We start from the raw sequence: 18,536 nt of genomic DNA on the forward strand, positions 1-18,536 counted from the left end.
CAAGTGTAGTCATTATCTGTCACTATACAACATTATGACAGTATTACTGACTATATTCCATATGCTGTACTTTTCATCTCCGTGACTTATTTATTTTATAATTGGAAGTTTGTACCTCTTAATCCCCTTCGTCTATATTGCCCATCCCCTCATCCACCTCCCCTTTAGCAATCACCTCTTAAATACAAAGAGGAGTATAGGTCTAATAAACTTAATTTGATTGAAACAATAATGCAAATCATTAGGTATGCTGACAGAGGAAACTTTAGTCTCAGTTGCATGTTCTTTAGAGTCAGGCTAGTTGAGAGTGTATTCAACTGTGAAAGAAAAAGGACAAAATTTAAAAATTGTACAGAATGCTGAAAATGTCATCAAATATCAAGTCAAAAAGTCCTGGCGTAAGGAGCAATTTTACGATTTTTTATCTCTTTGGAAATATAATCCTCTTATAATACATAAATGCATTAAAAAGTTTTCGTATTTTTTACTTTAGCATAGTTTTTCAGGGATTATTAGTATTGAAGTAAAGGACTTAAACCTTAGCAACCACATTTGTCCTTTGTATTTCTCAAAGAATTAAGGGAAAATCTTATGTCTGAATTTCTTCCTACTTAATTCACTGATTCAACAATAATTGAGTATCTGTGCTGGATACAGGCAATTTCCTAAAGAAACTATTCTGAACAAAATCCTATATTATTCTTATATTCTAATGAGTGAGAGGGATATTAATCAAGTAATTACTAAAATAAATATAAAACTATCACTGGAAAGAGGGATTGGCAATTCTGGGATGGCCTAGAGTACAGGGACCTGGCTTAGGCTAAGGCTGTGGGTAAGGTTTACCAAGGAAGAGATGTAGGAACTGAGATCTGAAAGATGTGCTGGAGGAGTTTCCTGGGGAGTGAATAAGGGCATGAGGCTCTGGGTGGAGGGTAAAGCATGTGCAAAGGCCCTGTGGTGAGAGGAAGCATGGAAGATTTGAGAAGCCAACAGGAAGACAATATGAATAGAGAGCAAGGAGAAGAGGATGGAGAGGTAGGCAAGATGTGGATCACACAGAAGATCTAGTCTTTACAGGAAGATATTACTTGAAAATATGTTGTTACATTATATATAAACATACATATAATTGTTACCAAGTTCTAAGTTTTGCACCTATGCAAGCCTATGTTATCAATACCTTATAGCATATAAATGTGAGGGATGTGAGTTATGCTGTAGTTTCCAATCTTTCTCAGGCAGGTTGCTGGCAACAGTTCACAGTCAGAGGTCAGAGGTGGCTGGGGCTGTGTCTTGGGCTGCCTTTCTAGCCCTGACCTTCTCCCTGAGCGGCCTATTCAACTGCCACACTTCTAGCCAGCTCCTGGTTTCTCTCACCACATCGGTTCCTCCTCTTCTCAGTAAATGGCAATCCAGTCCTACAGTTGCTCAGGCAGAAGTCCGGACTCGTCCTTGAACCCTCTCTTTTTCTCACACTGCACATCCAAACCATCACCCAGTGTTGACAGTTCAACCTTCAAAATGTATCTGAGCTTGGACAGCTTCCTTCCACTGCCATCACTTGTACCCTTGTCCCAGCTACTACCATCTGTCCTGGATTATGGCAGTCACCTCCTAACTGGTTTTTCTGCTTCTAATTCAGCCGCAGACAGTCTTCTCTTCTTGCCCAAATACTCTGACTAAATGATATTTTAAAAACATAAATCAGGTCACACCTCTTCTCCATTCCAACTCCCTAATGTCTTGCCAGCTCAGTCAGAATAAGAGCCCAAGTCTCTAACACGATTTGGCACCCTCCTACTCACTGACACCACTTCCTAACACTTTGCCTTCATCCATCCCTTTAAGCCACACTGGTCTCCTTACTATTCCTCCAACACGCTTAAGCTTGTTACTGCCCCAGGGCTTTTGCACATTCTCTTTCTTCTGCTTGGATTTCTTTCCCCAGATACTGCATGGCTCACTCCCTCTCATTCTCTCTCTTCCTTCAGACCTATGTTCAAATGTCACTGTAATAGAGGATCCTTTCCTCATCTTTCTGTATAAATAAGAACATGGGCCACCCCCTGATGACATACTCCCTTTTATCCTTGCCCTGTATCATTCTCCATAGAGCTCCCCATCTGTAATGCTGTATGTTTATTTAATTATTAATCTCCTACCATTACGATGAAAGCTCCGTGAAGGACCAATTTGTCTGTTTTATTCAATGGTGTAGTCTTCAGTGTCTTGAACAATGCCTGACATCTAGGGCAAGCTCCATAAATAAATGAATAAATCCATTATTCTCTGTTTTCTTTTCTCAAGATATTTCTGCTGTCCTTATTGCTGGTGGCCTGCAAAGGACTTGCAGCCAGTGGTTTCTTTACTTTTACTCTTCCTTTCTCCTACACACTGAATGTCTCCCTTGAAATGTATGATATTTCCTATCGTTTGTCCTCTTGTTTATTTTCCTTTTCCATTATTCTCTCTTTGCCACTGTCACATATGTTAAAAGGTAGGATTCTTTCTTATCTCCAGAAAATGTCTGGCTTCCTGGCAATGACACGAGGAATATAATTCCAATAGGAACAACCCATACTTCTCCAGAATTTTTTAGTTTTTGAGAACAAGAACTGAAATGTTTCTTTTTTCAAAATTCACATGTAGTTGTAGGAGAGGGACCAAACTGGCTGCCAAGGAGAGACTGTCATTGTCTGCTTTCTTGGCAGAAATTCCCTCTTGACACCTTTAATACATTGCTACCCACCTTGTGCTCCACATCTTTTTTATGGGATATCAAATACTCAGATCATACCCATTAGGATGGCTACAGTAAAAACAAACCCAGAAAACAACAAATGTAGGCAAGGATATGGAGAAATTGGGACCCTTATGCACTGTTGGTGGGAATGTGAAATGGAGTAGCCGCTATGGTAAACAAGGTCTTGAATAGATATTTGTACACCCATGTTTGTAGCAGCATTATTTACAATAGCCAAAAGGTGAAAATGACCCGTGTCCCTTGATGGATGAATAAATGAACAAAATGTGATATACACATACAGTGGATATTATTCAGCCTAAAAAGGGAAGGAAATCCTGAAACAGGCTACAACATGGATGAACCTTGAGGACATTATGCAGAGTGAAATAAGCCAGTCACACAAGACAAATACAGTATGATTCCATTGATATGAGGTACCTCGGATAGTCAAGTTCATAGGGATAGAAAGTTGAATAGTGGTTGCAGGATGCTGGGTGGAAGGAGGAATAGAGAGTGGTTTCATGGGTATAAAATTTTAGTTTTGCAAGTTGAAAAGAATTCTGGAGATTGTCTTCATAACAATGTGAATATACTTAACACTACTGAACTTACACTTAAAAATAGTTAAGATGGGAAATTGTATATTATATGTATTTTACTACAATTTAAAAAATCCTCATAGACCAATCACTGTGAAAATACACTGGAAGATGTAACATGGGAAAAGGGATTTATAAAAACTTACTGAGGGACGCCTGGGTGGCTCAGTTAACCGTCTGACTCTTGATCCTTGCTCAAGTCGTGATCTCAGGGTCCTGGGATCAAGCCCCATTTTGGTCTCCATGCTCAGCGGAGAGTCTGCTTGATGATTCTTTCCCTCTGCATCTGCCCTCCACCCACTCATGAGTGTGCATGCGCGTGCTCTCTCTCTCTTTCAAATAAATAAATAAATCTTAAAAAAAAATAAAATCTTACTGAATGTCCTTTAAAGACATGTATCATATGATCTCACTGATATGAGGAATACTTAATCTCAGGAAACAAACTGAGGGTTGCTGGAGTGGGGGGCAGTGGGAGGGATGGGGTGGCTGGGTGATAGACATTGGGGAGAGTATGTGCTAGGGTGAGCGCTGTGAACTGTGTAAGACTGATGAATCACAGACCTGTACCTCTGAAACAAATAATACATTATATGTTAAAAAAAAAAAAAGAAGATAGTAGGAAGGGAAAAATGAAGGGGGGGGAATTGGAGGGGAAGACGAACCATGAGAGGCTATGGACTCTGAGAAACAAACTGAGGGTTCTAGAGGGGAGGGGGTTGGGGGGGATGGGTTAGCCTGGTGATGGGTATTAAAGAGGGCACATATTGAATGGAGCATTGGGTGTTATATGCAAACAATGAATCATGGAACACTACATCAAAAACTAATGATGTATGGTGATTAACATAACATAATAAAATAAAATAAAAAAAGAAAAAATGACTAATAATGTTACAGGTATTAAAGCCCCATAAAAAGAAAGGTATTTTGCCTAAGAAAAATAAAGATTTCAATTAAATATGGAAAAAACAAAACAAAAGCAAAAACAAAAACAAAAAATAGGCCAAATTGATATATTTTAGTGTTGGGCAAATGATCAACTTTGTTAATGACTAAATTCATCTAAAATAAAGCAGCTTAAAAATCTGCTGAAGACTTATTGTATTACCAGGAATGAATCAAAATGACAAAACTCAATGTTGGCAATATTTTGGAGAAATAGCTATCCTAATATACATTACAATTATACTGTTCTTTTATTATGATTTTATTGTACATTGATACTTTTTTTCTTCTGGAGAAAATCTGACAACATGTAATAAGATCTTATAGAAAGTTTATTTCTGAGGTGCCTGGGTGGCTCAGTTGATTAAGTGTCTGCTTTGGCTCAGGTCATGATCCCAGAGTCTGGGATCGAGCCCCGAGTTGGGCTCCCTGCTCAGCGGGGAGCCTGCTTCTTACTCTCCCTCTGCCTGCCACTCCCCCTGCTTGTGCCCTCTCTCTCTCTTTCTCTTTCGTCAAATAAATAAATTAAATCTTTAGAAAAAAGTTTATTTCCTCTAACCTGGCTATTCTACTTAGGGGAATTTGTTTATTCAATGAATGGTCACTAAACATTTACCTTCTCTGATAGAGAAGTTCAGTTCTGGCTGTGGTGAATGCAATGGTGATGTCCATATAATCCCTATCCTCAGTGTTTACAGTTCTAGAAAAAGAAATGCATTCATGGGTGTAGTGGACATATATTGTTTGGTACCCAGAATCCATACTTCCATTTTCTGATAACAATAGTCCAACTGTTCCTTAGGAAACATCTTTTCCTCATTTCTACCACATGAATGAATTGACCACTCACCCAGCCATACCTACTTTAAGCCTGTCATTGTATTTTACCTGCCTGCCCACTGTGATTGGTTCAGGGATGGCACATAACTCATGTGGAGCCAATGAGATGAATAAAGATGTTTGCTGGAGCTTCTGAGAAAGATATGATTCCTTCCACAGTATTGTGGGTATGAGGTTGAGAGCTGCTGACACCATCACGATTCCCTGAGGCATGTCAGCTGGAGAATGAAATCGACTCCTGGAGAAAAGCAGAGCAAAGCTGTTGGAGAAATGGCTGGATGGCTGTCCTCTGAGCCTTTGGATGGAAGGGCCTGTTGTCAGCTCTATCCTTGGACTTTGAGTTGTATAAGCCAGTAAGTTCTCTTTTGTGTACAAGCCAGTCTGAATTGAGAGCTGTCACCTACAACAGAAGGAAAGTCAACTCATACAATTTGATGTGCTGATGGGATGTCACAATAGAGTAACAGGGAAAGAAGTGAGTCTGGGAATTGCATAGGAAGGGAGTCCTGGGGCATATACCTAAGGAAATAGCTAAGAAGAAAAATAGAGCAATTTATACCAAGATGTTTATAGCAGCCTTTTTCCTAAGAGGAAAAAAAAATGGAAATAACCCAAATGTTCAATAATAGGTACATTATTAAGCACATCATTGCTTATAAATATGATGTAATACATACCAATATGATGAAAAGCCATTAAAATTGACAAATACGTGCACTATTTGGATACACAGTAATACTCAATCTGGTTTTGTTCAGCACTAGGAACTCAGTGGGATATTAACGTGAAATAGTTTAATGTTTTTCCAATCACTGTGCTCTGTCAAGTCCCCCCCCATTTTTTACATTAGTAACATTTTTGGCCCAATCCCATAGGTTTCCAGTGACTTTCAGTTATTGAAACTCCAGGCTTAGATCTGATTTCAATCTGCAATTGAAATCCCTTTCCCCCAGCCCCAGCAGAACCCAGAGGCCTCACTTAAGAGGGTGAGGATGTGGGTTGATCCTTCAGTGTCCTCAGGGCAGCATCTTAGAAGGAAGGTTTATTTGGAGGTCTGATTTTAGAAATCATTAGTCTCTCAACTCCCACTGGTTCTCAATTCCCAGTTCCTGTGGTGTTGGGACTGGAAGAGAAAGAGAGGCAGAGATCTCATGATCCTGACTTGAGAGTGGTCTTTCATGGCACATGGACATCATCTTGGCATCCATATCCTTGTCACCTCTATCCTCTGGGCTCCTTGCCTGTGGGGCCATTGGGACTGGGCTTCTCTCTTCTGACTCTCAATTGCCTCAGGATGCTAAGACTCCCCATCTTGACCACTGTCACAGATTTTTCTTAGCTACTCCTAAAGCTTTGTGCCTCCAGAAATTTCTAGAGAAGGAAGTGCCTTTATCAAACTCACAAGTGCCACACAACACCCAGGGCTACAGATCAAGCTCTCTCACTAATTCTCTCATTATTCTCCATTTTGGTGGCTGCATCATTGTCGGCTTGCTGGTTTATAGCTCAGCAAGGATCCAGGGAGGGGAGAGATGGTAGTCTTTCTTTCTCAGGCTCTACAAGGGATTTTCTTGGGGCTCCCTCCAAAAACTGGGCTTTGTTCTAGGGGAAGCCTCTTAAATGTGAACCTCAGACTCCTCCCAAGGCCAGAGACATACAACTTTCATTTTCCCCCTTGACAACTGTTCTCTCATATGGGCTGGTGATGAGGCAGGTGGATGGTAGTTAGAATAATGGTAGGGAGGAGGAGGGCTAATTTGGTTGTCTTTTAATAAGGCCATACTGGCTCCAATTTTTGCAGATATCTTTAGAATATGAGATACTTAGAACCCATTGTTTTCAGGTATAGACCCTAGTGCCAATTCCAAAGCAACAGTCCTAGTGAACATCCTATTTTATGTATTGTTCAAGTTTCATATATCTTTACTAATTTTCTGTTTACTTGTTCTATCAATTACTGAGAGAGGAGTGAAGGAATCTACAATTATAATTGTGGGTTTGCCTATTTCTCATTTAAATTCTATCAGTTTTGCTTTTTGTTTTTTGAAACTTTGTTTTAAGTGCTTGTATATGTAGAATTGTTATCTCTTCCTGATGAATTGATCCCCTCTATCAATATAAAATGTCCATCTTTATTCCTGGTGTATGTATGTATATATATATGTATGTGTGTATGTATGTATGTATTATTTAAAGATTTTATTTATTTATTTGAGAGAGAGAAAGAAGCAGAGGGAGAGGGACAAGCAGACTCCTCGCTGAGCATGAAACCTGACATGGGGCTCAAACCCAGGACCCTGAGATCATGACCTGAGCTGAAACCAAGAGTCAGATGCTTTAATTGACTGAGCCACCCAGGAGCCCCTTCCTGGTGTATTTATTGTTCTGAGATCTACTTTTCTGATATTAATATAGCCACTTTAGCTCACCAGCTTTTTTGGGGGGAGGGATTGTTTGTATGATTTATATTTTCCCATTCTTTTACTTCTAACCTACTTGTGTCTTTTTATTTTAATATGAATATCTTATAGATTGCATATGATTAAATTATGACTTTTAAAAATCTAGTCTGGCAGTAACTGCCTTTATATAGTAGTGTTTAGATTATGTAATATAATTATTGATATTGTTGGAATTATGTATACTATGTTCCTATTTGTTTTCTTTTTATCCCATATTGTTCTTTTCCCACTTTTCCTGCTTTCTTTGGATTAATTTGTTATATTTCTAGGATTCCATGTTATTCCACTATTGCTTGTTAGATATTTCTGTTTTATTTTTAATTGTGGCTCAGGTATAAAATATGCATTTTTAACATATCAAAATTTACTTACAAATAATATTAAACTCCTTCAAGTATAGTGTAAGAAACTCACAACAGTATTCTTTTTTTTTTTTTAAAGATTTTATTTATTTGACAGAGAGAGACACAGCGAGAGAGGGAACACAAGCAGGGGCAGAGGGAGAGGGAGAAGCAGGCCTCCCGCAGAGCAGGGAGCCCAGTGTGGGGCTCGATCCCAGGACCCTGGGATCATGATCTGAGCTGAAGGCAGATGCCCAATGACTGAGCCACCCAGGCGCCCTAACAACAGTGTTCTCCCATTTCCCTCTTCTATCCTTTATGCTATTGTTTTAATGGATTTTACTTTTATATATGTTGAGCTTCCATAATTTATTGTTGCTATTTTGATTTAAATGGTCAATTCTTTTTTTAGAAAATTAAAAGTAAGAAAAATGCCTTATGTTTACCTATATATTACCATTCCTGGCATTTTTCATTCTTTTGTGTAGATCCAAGTTCCATTGGTTTCCTTCTGCCTGAAGAATTTCATGAAGAATTACATTTCTTGTAGTGTGTCTGCCTGTTGAGAAATTCTTTCAGCTTTTGCTCATCTGAAAGTCTTTATTTCACCTTTATTTTTGCATTGGGCATAAAATTCTAGTTGATAGTTTTCCTTTATTTCTTTCAGCACTTAAAATATATTGCTCTATTGTCTCTAGGCTTCCATAATTTCTGGCAAGAAGTTTGTAGTAATATCTTTATTCCTTTGTTTGTAACATGCCTTTTTTCTCTAGCTACTTCTACGATTTTTATCTTTATCACAGTTTTCAGTTTGATTATAGTGTTCCTTGATGTGGTTTTCATTGTATTTATTGTGCTGATTGGGGTTTGTTAAGCTTCTTGGATCTGTGGGTTTAAAGTTTTCATGAATTTTAGAAGAATTTCAGGCATTCTTTTCTTTTAATTCAGGTATAATGAACATATAGTGTTATATTAGTTTCAAGTGTACAATAAATGATTCAATGAGTCTATACATTTCTCAGTGCTTAACATGATAAGCATACACTTTTATCCCTTTTATCTATTTCAGCCATCTTCCCACTCACCTCCTGTCTGCCAACTACCAATTTTTTTCTCTGTATTTAAGAGTCCATATTTTGGTTTGTCTTCTTTTCTTCATTCGTTTTGTTTCTTAAATTGCACATATGAGTGAAATCATATGATATTTGTCTTTCTCTGACTGACTTATTTCACAGCATTATACTCTAGGTCTATCCATGTTGTTGCAAATGGCAAGATTTCATTCTTTTTTATGATTGAGTAATATTCCCTTGTATATATCTACCACATCTCTATCTATTTGTCTGTTGTTGGACACTTGGGCGGCTTCCATATCTTGGCTATTGTAAATAATGCTGCAATAAACATAGGGATGCATGTATCTTTCTGAATTAGTATTTTCATTTTCTTTGGGTAAATACCCCAGTACTGGAATTACTGGGTCATATAGTAATTCTATCTATCTATCTATCTATCTATCTTAAATTTTTAAAGGAACCTCCATACTGTTTTCCATGGTGGCTGCATCAGTTTGCATTCCTACCAACAGTGCATGAGGGTTCCCTTTTCTCCCACATCCTTGTTAATACTTATTATTTCTTGTTTTTTTTTATTCCAGCCATTCTGACAGGTATAAAGTAATATCTAATTGTGGTTTTAATTTACATTTCCCTGATGATGAGTGATGTTGAGCATATTTCCAGTGTCTGTTGGCCATCTGTATGTCTTCTGTGGAAAAATGTCTATTCAGGTCCTCTGCCCATTTTTTAATTGGATTGTTTGTTTTTATGGTGTTGAGTAGTGTAAGTTCTTCATGTATTTTTTTTTTTTTAAAGATTTTATTTATTTATTTGACAGAGAGACACAGTGAGAGAGGGAACACAAGCAGGGGGAGTGGGAGAGAGAGAAGCAGGCTTCCCGCGGAGCAGGGAGCCTGATGCGGGGCTCGATCCCAGGACCCTGGGATCATGACCTGAGCCGAAGGCAGACGCTTAACGACTGAGCCACCCAGGCGCCCCTCTTCATGTATTTTTGATATCAGTCCTTTATTGGTTATATCATTTGCAAATATATTCATCCATTCAGTAGGTTGCCTTTTTTAAAAAAATTAATTAAATTTTATTATGTTATGTTAGTCACCATAAAATACATCATTAGTTTTTGATGTAGTGATCCATGATTCATTGTTTTTGCCTTTTTGTTTTGTTGATGATTTTCTTCACTGTGTAAAAGCTTTTTATTTTGGTGTAGTCCCCATAGTTTAATTTTGGTTTTGTTTCCCTTGCTAGAAGAGACATTTATTTAAAAAAAATGTTGCTACAGCTAATGTCAAAGAAATTATTGTATGTTTTCTTCTAGGAATTTTATGGTTTCATGTCTCACATTTAAGTCTTTAACCAATTTTGAGTTTATTTTTGTGTATGGTATTAAGATGGTGGTCCAGTTTCATTCTTTTGCATGTAGCTGTCCAGTTTTCCCAGTGCCATATATATTCTTGCCTACTTTGTCATAGATTAATTGACCATGTAAGTGTGGGTTTATTTCTGGGCTCTCTATACTGTTCCATTGATTTGTGTGTCTGTTTTGGGGCCCATACCATACTGTTTTGATTATTACAACTTTGTAGTATATCTTGAAATCTGGGATTGTGATACCTCCAGTTTTGTTCTTCTTTTTCAAGATAGCTTTGACTATTTGGGGTCTTTTCTGGTTCTATACAAATGTCAGAATTATTTGTTCTACTTCTGTGAAAAATGCCTTTTAAAAAAAAAGATTTATTTATTTCGGGGGGAGGGCAGAGAGAGAATTTTCAAGTGGACTGCCCACTGAGCACAGAGCCCAACACAGGGCTCGATACCATGACCCATGAGATCATGACCTGAGCTGAAACCTAGTTGGACGCTTAACAGACTAAGCCATCCAGACACCCCAAAAATGCTGTTGCTTTTTGATAGGGATTGTATTAAATCTGTAGGCTGCTTTCAGTAGTATGGACATTTTAACAGTGTTGGCTTTTCCAGTCCATTAGCATGGAATAGCTCGTCATTTGTGTTGTCTTCAATTTCTTTTATCAATGTTTTATTGTTATCAGAGTACAGGGCTTTCACCTCCCTGGTTAAGTTTATTCCTAGGTATCTTATTATTATTATTTTTTATTTTTTATTTTTTAAAGATTTTATTTATTTATTTGACAGAGAAAGACACAGCGATAGAGGGAACATAAGCAGGGGGAGTGGGAGAGGGAGAAGCAGGCTTCCCGCCAAGCAGGGAGCCCGATGCGGGGCTCGATCCCAGGACCCTGAGATCATGACCTGAGCTGAAGGCAGATGCTTAACGACTGAGCCACCCGGGCGCCCCTCTTATTATTATTATTATTATTATTATTATTATTATTGGTACAATTGTAAATGGAATTGTTTTCTGAATTCCTCTTTCTGCTGCTTCATTATTAGTGTATAGAAATGCAATTGATTTCTGTATTTTAATTTTGTATCCTGCAACCTTACTGAATTCATTGATCAGTTCTAATAGTTTTTTGGTGGAGTCTTAAGGGGTTTTCAGTATAGAGTATCATGTCATCTGCAAATAAGGAAAGTTTAACTTCTTTCTTACCAATTTGGGTGCCCTTCCTTCCTTCTTTTTCTTTTTCCTTCCTTTCTTCCTTTCTTCCTCTCTTCCTTTCTCCCCCCCTTTTCTTTCTTTCTTTCTTTCTTTTGTCTGATTGCTGTGGCTAGGACTTCCAGTACCATGTTGAATAAAAGTGGTGAGAGTGGACATCCTAATCATCCACATTATTCCTAATCTTAGAGGAAAAGCTTTCAGTTTTTCACCATGGGGTATGATGTTAGCTGTGGGTTTTTTATACAGCCTTTATTATGTTGAAGTTCCTTCTAAATCTACTTTGTTGAGGGTTTTATCATAAATGGATGTTGTACTTTGTGAAATGCTTTTTCTATGTCTATTGAGATGGTCATATGGTTTTTATCCTTTCTCTTATTAATGTAATGTATCATGTTGATTGATTTGTGAATATTAAACCATCATTGAATCCCTGGAATAAATCCTACTTGATCAGGGTGAATGATTTTTTTTTAATGCATTGTTGGATTCAGTTTGCTAATATTTTGTTCAGGATTTTGCATCTATGTTCATCAGAGATATTAGCCTGTAGTTTTCCTTTTGTGTAGTGTCTTTATCTGGTTTTGGCATCAGGATAATACTGGCTTCATAGAATGAATTTGGAAGCTTTCCTTTCTCTTCTATTTTTTGGAATAGTTCGAGAAGAATAAGTATTAACTCTTCTTTAAATGCTTGGTAGAATTCACCTGTGAAGCCATCTTGTTCTGGACTTTTGTTTGTCAGGAATTTTTTGATTACTGATTTAATTTCATTGCTAGTAATTGGTCTGTTCAGATTTTCTATTTCTTCCTGTTTCAGTTTTGGAAGGTTATATGTTTCTAGGAATTTATCCATGTCTTCTAGGTTGTCTAATTTGTTGGCATTTAATTTTTCATAATATTCTCTATAATTCTTTGTATTTCTATATTATTATTTCTCCTCCTTCATTTCTGACTTTATTTGAATTCTTTCTTTCTTTCTTTCTTTCTTTCTTTCTTTCTTTCTTTCTTTCTTTTCTTTCTTTCTTTCTTTCTTTCTTTCTTTCTTTCTTTCTTTCTTTCTTTCTTTCTTTCTTTCTTTCTTTTCTTTCTTTCTTTCTTTCTTCCATGAATCTGGCTAAAGGTTTATCAATTTTGTTGACCTCCTGGATTCATTATTCTGTTCTATTATTTTTTTAGTTTCTGTTTCATTTATTTCAGTTCTAATCTTTATTATTTCCTTCCTTCTGCTGGCTTCAGGCTTTGTTTGTTCTTCTTTATCCAGCTTCTTTAGATGTAAGGTTATGTTGTTCATTTGAGATTTTTCTTATTTCATGAGGTAGGTCTGTATTGTTATAATCTTTCCTCTTAGAACAGCTTTTGTTGCATCCCAAAGATTTTGGATCATTGTGTTTTAATTGTCATTTATTTTAATGTATTTTTCATTTCCTCTTTGATTTCTTGGTTGGCCCATTCATTGTTTACTGGCATGTTATTTAACCTCCATGTATTTGTGTTCTTTCCAGATTTTTTCTTGTGTTTGATTTCTAGTTTCATAACATGTGGTCAGAAAAGATGCATAATATGATTTCAGTCTCTTTGAATGTATTGAGATTTGTTTTGTGGCCTAACGTGATCTATTGTAGATGATGTTCCATGTGCACTTTAAAAAAATGTGTATTTGGCTATTTTTGGTTGGAATGTTCTGAATATATTGTTAGGTCCATCTGGTCCAATGTGTCACTCAAAGCCACTGTTTCCTTGTTGATTTTCTGTTTGAACTGTCCACTGATGTAAATGAGGTGTTAACATTCCCTACTATTATTTTATTAGTGTTAATTTCTTCCTTTATGTCTGTTAATAGTTGCTTTATGTATTAGGTGCTCCCATGTTGGGTGCATAAATATTTACAAGTGTTATATCCTCTTGTTGGATTGTTCCCTTTATCATTATGTAGTGTCCCTTTTTGTCTCTTCTTACAGTCTGTTTTAAAATCTATTTTGTTCAATATAAGTATAACATACTCTACATCTTTCATTTTGTGGATCCCTTGACTGATTTTTTTAAAGATTTATTTCTTTATTTGAGAGAGAGAGAGAGCGAGCAGGGGGAGGGGCAGAGAGAGAGGGAGAGAGCAGATTTCACACTGAGCGCAGAGCCCAATGCAGGGCTTGATCTCACGACCCTGAGATCATGACCTGAGCCAAAATGAAGAGTTGGATGCTCAACTGACTGAGCCACCCAGGCACCCCCGACTTATTTTTATAGATATAACTGATCTTATTGCTTTATGCTTTAACCTCTGCATTAGTTTTATAAGTGATTAATCTACTGCTTTTATTATGTTTGTACTTACCTGTGAAATTTTTTTCCTTTCATAATTTTCTTACTCTGATTATGGCCTTTTCTTTTCACTCAAAGAATTCCCTTTAACATTTCTTGTAAGGCTGGTTTAGTGGTGATGAACTCCTTAACTTTGTTTGTATGGGAAATTCTTTATCTCTCCTTCTATTGTGAATGACAGCCTTGCTGGGTAGGGTATTCTTGGTTGCAGGTTTTTTCCTTTGGCACTTATCATGCCACTCCTTAGAAGTTTCTACTGAAAAATCAGTTGATAGCCTCATGAGGTTTCCTTTGTATGTAACCATTTTCTTTTCTCTTGCTGCTGTTAAAATTCTCTCTTTATCACTATGTTTTGCCATTTTAATTATTATGTGTCTTGGTGAGGACCATCTTGGCGTGGTTTTGCTGGGGACTCTCTGTGGCTCCTGGATCTGAATATCTGTTTCCTTTTCCAGATTAGAGAAATTGTCATGTATTATTTCTTCAAATAAATTTTCTGCCTCCTTTTCTCTCTTTTCCTGGGATTCCTGTTATACAAATGTTATTATGCTTGATGATATGATGATGTCACTGAATTCCCTTAGCCTATTCTTATTTTGTGTTTTGTTTTTGTTGTTCTGCTAATTACTTTCCATTACTCTGGTTTTCCAGGTCGCTGACCCATTCTTCTTCATCCTCTAATCTGCTGTTGATTTCCTCTAGTGTATTTTTAATTTCAGTTATTGAGTCCTTTATCTCTGATTGTTTTTTTTTCATTTTTATTTATTTATTTTTGTTTTGTTTTTATGTTTGGTTAGCCAAAATATAGTACATCATTAGTTTTTGATGTAGTGTTCAACAATTCATTGGTTGCCTATAACACCCAGTGCTCATCACAACACGTGCCCTCCTTAATACCCATCACCTGGTTACCCCATTAGATACCACTTTACACCAGTTAGAACAGCAAAAATTAACAAGGCAGGAAACAACAAATGTTGGCGAGGATGTGGAGAAAAGGGAACCCTCTTCCACTGTTGGTGGGAAAGCAAGCCACTCTGGAAAATAGTGTGGAGGTTCCTCAAGATGTTAAAAATAGGGCTACTCTACAACCCAGCAATTGCACTACTAGGTATTTACCCCAAAGATACAGATGTAGTGAAAAGAAGGGGCATATGCTTCCCAATGTTCATAGCAGCAATGTCCTCAATAGCCAAACTGTGGAAGGAGCCAAGATGCCCTTCAACAGATGAATGGATAAAGAAGATGTGGTCCATATATATAATGGAATATTACTCAGCCATCAGAAATGATGAATACCCACCATTTGCATCAACATGGATGGAACTGGAGGGGATTATGCTAAGTGAAATAAGTCAGACAGAGAAAGATAATTATCATATGGTTTCATTCATATGTGATTGGTTCTTTTTAATATTTTCTATCTCTTTGTTAGAGATCTCACTGAGATCATCCACTCTTCTCAAGTCCAGTGAGTATCTCTATGACCATTACTTTGAATTCTTTATCAGGCATATTGCTTATCTTCATTTCAATTAGCTCTCTTGCTCTTGTTTTGCTGTTCTTTCATTTGGGACCTATTCCTTTTTCCATTTTGTCGTACTCTCTGTGTTTGTTTCAATGCATTAGGTAAATTGGCAACATCTCCTGATCTTCATAAGTAGTGACCTTATGAAGAAGAGGTTCTGTGGTGGTGCCCTGTAGCACAATGTCTCCTGCTTACCAGAACCAGGAACTTCAGAAGCGTTTCCTATGTAGCTTGTTTGCACCCTAGTATTGTGGCTTAGCACATTTGCCTTCAGTTCAGTTGGTTGTATTGGCCCACTTTGCTTGTTGTGGGCAGGGTTTGGTCCCTGCTCTCTTAAGGGGCCAATCTGAAGTTGCCATGGGCTTGTAGTTGGACGGTGTCAGCACCCAGACCAGATGCCTACTCTCCACCCATTTGCTGGGGCTGCAGTCACACAAAATTGCAGGGTTCTCTCTCTGTGCTGCCCCCTGAGAGCTTTTTGTTGGTGGGCAGGGCCAGCAGTCAGATTAGTTGTCTCCTGGGGCTGCAGTTGAACTGGTATGTGTGTGTGGTTATATTTCTCTCTCCGCAGGGCAGGAGTCACTTTGGAATGACTCAGGTCCCTGCCAGGGCTGCTTTCTGGATGTGACGTAGCAGGAGCCACTTTTTAAGGATGACTGCTGAGTGGGGTAGGTTGCATGGGCAGATACATAGGAGAACATGGGGCAGGGTGTATGGTGTTAACAAGGTAGGTGTAAGGTGTTTGTGCTTGTTCCTGCAAGTGTCTGGCTGGCTAGGCTGGGGGAGGGAAGAGAAATGGCACATGCCAGCTCTTCTGTTCTTGAAGAAGTCTCCTAAAGGTCTTTGCCCCTCTAGCACACATTCTGAGGTTAATAAATAAATCTTCTTCATGTATACCCAAGGTACTTTTCAAGCCACTGCTTCTATAGTATATCTCCTCAGAGTTGTTTGTTATGCTGTGTCTGTAAGGGCAGGGACTCAGTTTCCTATTGCCCTCCAGCTCTCCCAGAGCTAAGCCTGCTGATTTTTGAAGTACCCAGAGTTAAGCCCGGCTGATTGCAAAAACTTGCAAAGTTAAGTCCTGCTAGCTTTCAAAGCCAAGTGTTATGGAGATTTGTCTTTCCAGTGCAGGAAAGACCTGCAGACCCCTGTGTCTGGGGTGCCTGGTGTGGGGTCTACTTCTCGTCTCTGTGCTTGTGGTGTCCCTCCCATTTGTGGTTGGTTGAATCAGGAGTTAGTTCCTGACCATGTCTCTGCCCCTTCTACCTTTTTTGATGTGGCTTCCTCTCTCCAATTAACTGTGGAAAGTGTTCTGCCCATCTTCCAGTCATTTTCTGGGTTAGTTTCACTGATGTGGCTGTTATCTAGGTTTGTTTGTGGGGCAAGGTGAGTTTAGGATTCTCCTACTTTGACATGTTCCAAGAAATCTCCCTCAGGCATTATTTCTTCAAAATTTTTTTTCAATCCTCCTTCTTTTTTGGATTCTAATTATGTTTATATTCTAATTGAATTTATGCTATACTACTTGATAATGTCCTGCAGATCACTGAGGTTCTTTTCATTTTTTAAATCATTTTTTTTCTTTTGTGCTTCATTTTGTTTTTATAGATTGTCCCTGTAAATTTCTGTTGTAGATCACTCTTGGGGTCTTTCTCCTTTTATAGAACCCCCCTTAATATTTCTTGCAGGGCCGGCTTAGTGGTCACATATTCTTTCAGCTTGTGCCGGTCGTGGAAGCTCTGCATCTCTCCATCCATTCTAAATGAAAGCCTTGCCGGATAAAGTATTCTTGGCTGCATGTTCTTCTCATTTAGTACCCTGAATATGTCTTGTTGGGCCTTTCTGGCTTGCCAGGTCTCTGTGGATAGGTCTGACGTTATTCTGATGTTCCTCCCTCTGTACGTAAGGACTCTCTTCCCCCCTAACTGCCCTTAAGATGGTTTCCTTGGTTCTAAGATTTGCAAGTTTTACTATTACATGCCGGGGTGTTGGCCTGTTTTCCTTGATCTTAGGAGGGGTCCTCTCTGCCTCTAGGACTCGAATGTTTGTTTCATTCCCCAGATTAGGGAAGTTCTCAGCTACGATTTGCTCAAATACATCTTCTAGCCCTCTTTCTCTCTCCACTCCCTCCGGGATTCCAATTATTCTGACATTGGAATGCCTCATGGTGTCACTTATTTCTCTGATTCTATTTTCATGGATTCTGAGTTGTTTTTCCCTGGCCTCCTCTTTTCCCTTTTTATCTATTATACTGTCTTCCAGATCGCTTATTCTCTCTTCTGTCTCAGTTACCCTAGCTGTTAGATTATCTAGATTGGATTGGATCTCATTGATAGCATTTTTAAGTTCTGCCAAATCACCTTTTATTTCTGCCTTTAGAGACTCTATGTTGCCATTAATTGATTTCTCCATTCTAGCCATTGTCTTCACAATTGCTAGCCTGAATTCCATCTCTGACATCTTGGTTATATCTGTATCCATTTGTAAATCTGCAGCATAAGTCATAATCTCTGAGTCTTTTCTGTTTTGGGGGCTCCTCCTCCTAGTCATTCTGTTGATGGGTGTTTGAGGGAATTTTGTTCTTCATTTTGAATTTAAGTTCCTTGCTGTTCTTTTCTAGGATGTTTAATTTGTAAATTCCACTCAGTAAAATTTTCATTTTAGATGTTATATTTCTCACTTGCTTCTCTTTTATACCTTTCACTTCTCTCCTCATTATACTCATGTTTTCCTTTAAATCTTTGAGCTATCACACATTTATATGTCTGCTTTAATGGTTTTGTTTGCATATTCCATTTTCCCTATTATTTCTGGATCTTTTTCTATTGACTGATTTTTCTACTGATTATCACATTTTTTTCTGTTTCTTGGAAATCTAGTAATTTTTAAAAAGATTGTATTTTTATTTGACAGAGAGAGACATAGTGAGAGAGGGAACACAAGCAGGGGGAGTGGGAGAAGGAGAAGCAGGCTTCCTGCCAAGCAGGGAACCCGATGTGGGGCTTGATCCCAGGACTCTGGGAGTCATTAGGCAGACGCCTAATGACTGAGCCACCCAGGTGCCCTGGAAATCTAGTAATTTTTTTATTAG

At 38.1% G+C, this 18,536-nt stretch overlaps 1 protein-coding gene across 1 annotated transcript in view; it reads left to right on the forward strand.

Annotated features, from left to right (window-relative positions):
* Positions 1-18,536, forward strand: part of URB2 (URB2 ribosome biogenesis homolog) — a 118,118-nt gene that overhangs the window by 93,093 nt on the left and 6,489 nt on the right. The gene's annotated exons all lie outside the window — the stretch shown is intronic.

The sequence above is a fragment of the Halichoerus grypus genome, chromosome 7 (genome assembly GCF_964656455.1).
Source record: "Halichoerus grypus chromosome 7, mHalGry1.hap1.1, whole genome shotgun sequence".
NCBI classification, from domain to species: Eukaryota; Metazoa; Chordata; class Mammalia; order Carnivora; family Phocidae; genus Halichoerus; species Halichoerus grypus.